A 3,512-nucleotide genomic window follows, 5' to 3' on the forward strand; every position below is an offset into this window, starting at 1 on the left:
TGTTTCCTGAATGGTTAAGATACTAAGTTATTAACAAAAATTCCTCTGATAAGATAAGAAAGTGAGTTTCGAATGTATCAAGATTCCCATAATTGAAGTTTTACCATATTTTATGATCAGCTTAATAGTCTAGTAGTTTTATTTAGTATTTAGATTAGTAAAAATTATCATTTGTAGAAAATATTGTTTATATCCATTATACATGCATGATATGGGCAGAATGAATTATTGCCAAAAAAAAAAAGTCTTGAAAAACAGTCTATATTAGTATTTGTTTTGTCACAACATACCTTTTTCAAGTATCTCAATTCCTATTTATTTCAACTATGTTAATCAACACGTAAAGGTTGTTGTGACGTTTATTAGTACTCTCTCTATATATAACACCCACTACCAGAAATTAGGTCTATGGTGACGATTGCAAAACCGTTGCAATATGCCAAAAAATCGTTGCAATAGACCTATCGCAACGGTTCAGCAGCCGTCCCATAGGTGGGTGTTGAGATAAGTTTATGGCAACGGTTTTTGCGACGGTTGTATAAACTGTCGCCATAGATAGAGCTATAGTGACGGTTTCTTACAACCATTGCCATAAATAGGCCTATTACGATGGTTATTTTGACTTATTGAGACGCCTATTTTCATCTATTGCAACGGCTACGAACCGTCTCAATAGATGCTATTGTGACGCCTTTACTATTCTGTTGCAACGCTTTTTGACTACTTATTACAACTATTTCATCACTTGTTGGGACACCTATTGCAACGGTTACGAACCGTTGCAATAGATTCTATTGCAACGACATTAAACCGTTGCAATAGCATCTATTGCGACGCTTTTATTATTAAATTAAAACGATTTATATAAAGAGTCGTATTAATGTAAATTTTTATTTATATACATAATAAATTATAACACAATATATACACATCACACAACAAAATCATTAATTAATAATCTCATAATTCAAAATATGCAATAAGCTAGTAATTTAAACCCAAAAGTAAAATGTAATCCAAATGATTAGTTAAGTTTTTACATACTAGCAAGTTCAAGTCGCGATAAGTTTAAAAAAATTCAACACAAAACTATTGATATTAGTGCATTTATCCACAACCCAAAAATCTTCTCAAGTATGGTCAATGTCTTCATAATTTTCTTCATCTCTTTCTTCATTTTGGACACCTATAAATAGAGAACAAATAATATAAATTAGCACTTAAATGACAACATTAAAAAGACTATCCCATAATAAACTTAAAGATGAACCAATTGATAAAAATCCAAATGAACCAGATAATTTCCGATCTCAATTATTATTTGAACTTTTCTGTATGATCTCCACTGATAAAGAAGCTAATAGAGGAACAATTCAGATACTGGAGTGGGTTAATGACCTTCAGTTTTTACTTATCCCAGGACCAAAAATATTTGGTGATAGGGGTTTGATTCTTTTGTTTTAAATTGATTCTTTTGTTTTAAACCTTTGGTGCATCATCCACACAAAAAAAAATTACATTGCCAAACAAAGGACGCCAAAGTCCACCTAATTACCGATGTCAAATATCTAGAAATTCTTGAAGAAATTATTGTTTGCCCATTACACTTTCTTCTTCAAATAAAACCATGGTGTTCGAACAAAACTCACCTCGAGTATTTTACATCGAGTACTATATATGTTCCACCAAAACGAGCATCAGAAGGATTAGATAAGAGTTTTTTGTACCTACTGGAAGATGAACCTGTCTCTATAGTTTCAGACCACAAAACTCTATTGAGTGCATTTTTGATTTAAAGTACTGGCTATTTTAATTTATTTCCTTAATTCCATGTAATTTTTAAATAAAGGGTTGTCACGAACACATCATATACAATATATATAAGTGTTCGTATAATTTCATAGTGAATGTGTCAATTGTGTTGTAACTTATAAAGCTGGAAAGGAAGTTGTCCTTACTGGCGCTTAATTAAGCTTATTGTAAATAAATGTGTTTGTTTTAATTTGTTACTCAATTTTGTATGTATGTTTTCTATGTATTTAAATGTTGGACTTAAGGTTCAGACCTTCAATTAGGCTGATCATGACTACTATCATTAGAAAGTATACTCAATCAAACCAGATTAACCAGACTGCATGGGAAACTTTACTTCCTCTGTTTCTCAAGATATCAGGATTTTAAAAGTAGCAAAACTCCTTCCATATGTTATGTTGATCATCCTTTTATCATATTTCGGATCCCAAAGCTGACCCCTAGAATACCTAATTATTTTTAACTTTGATATTAATTGCTAAGCAGGAGATTATAAGCAGTTTGCAGTTTAATTCAAATTATTATATACATTTTAAAAAAATGGAATACGTTTCTTTTGAAACGGAATCATCTTTATATTCTTTTAGGACACAATACCAAACTAATAATACTAGACCACAATACCAAACTACTAATACCAAACTTTCACCAGCTAATCAGCAACAAACACACACCAAAAGCAAGAGAAGTTCTACCAACAGATCAAGAAATGGAAACTGACTTTGATTGTTACTACCAACAGATGGACGATTTCCTTGTTGATTAGCAAGCGCTTCTCCTGACAAATGAACATTGAATCCTAGCATATTACGATCAAGTATTAATCCTGAATTTAGATGCTGAAGTTGTGCAATGATGTTCATTGTAACTTCTCGCTCAATGACATCTCTTTGAGGATTCATTCTTTGTTGCATCCTCTCTTCTAGCTTATCCAATCTCTTCTCCACCAGTTCATAAGATTTTCAAGAGAATCCAGAATCACTTCCTTTCTGTTTCAAAACAGTCTTGGTAACACCGCCTTATTCGACAAAACACCAGAATTTTTCATCTTTTTTTCCTAGTTACATGCAAGTCAACATTAAAATATTGTCAAGTAAACTCAACAAGTTCATAGTAACAATATGAGAAAACACCAAACCTCGCGATTAAAACAAAACTTGTTTTGCCCATAGTGTGCGGATACTTAAACTTTTTCCTGTTTTCTTTGTTAGTCTTGGAAGTATTCTGCAAGTCAATATTTATGAATAAGTTTTTAATAAAAAAATCAAGGCAGTGAAGGTTTAAATGGTGGCCGTTAAACTCTCTAGTACTACTCAAGGGAAGGTTATAAGATTAAATGGTGTCCGTTAAGGTTATAGGGTTAAACGGTGGTCGTTAAGGTTATAATGTTAAACGGTTGCCGTTAAGGTTATAAGGTTAAACGGTGGCCGTTACCCTTATAAGGTTATAAGGTTAAACGGTGGCTGTTAAGGTTATAAGGTTAAACGGTGGCCGTTAGCCTTATAAGGTTATAAGTTTAAACGGTGGCCGTTAAGGTTACAAGGTTAAACGACCTCCGTTAAGGTTATAAGGTTATAAAGTTAAACGGTGGCCGTTAACCTTATAAGGTTATAAGGTTAAGCGGTGGCCGTTAAGGTTATAAGGTTATAAGGTTAAACGGTGGCCGTTGACATTATAAGGTTATAAGGTTAAACAGTGGC

General features: G+C 32.6%; 1 long non-coding RNA gene across 1 annotated transcript; it reads right to left on the bottom strand.

Moving 5' to 3' along the window:
- Positions 1-2,312: 2,312 nt before the first annotated feature.
- Positions 2,313-3,296, bottom strand: LOC124895186. Its single transcript, XR_007051568.1, has 2 exons — positions 2,951-3,296; positions 2,313-2,869 (listed from the first exon to the last, which is right to left on the bottom strand). It is a non-coding gene; the product is annotated as an uncharacterized LOC124895186 (long non-coding RNA).
- Between the last annotated feature and the right edge of the window lie 216 nt (positions 3,297-3,512).

Source organism: Capsicum annuum, unplaced genomic scaffold (genome assembly GCF_002878395.1).
Source record: "Capsicum annuum cultivar UCD-10X-F1 unplaced genomic scaffold, UCD10Xv1.1 ctg80519, whole genome shotgun sequence".
NCBI lineage: Eukaryota > Viridiplantae > Streptophyta > Magnoliopsida > Solanales > Solanaceae > Capsicum > Capsicum annuum.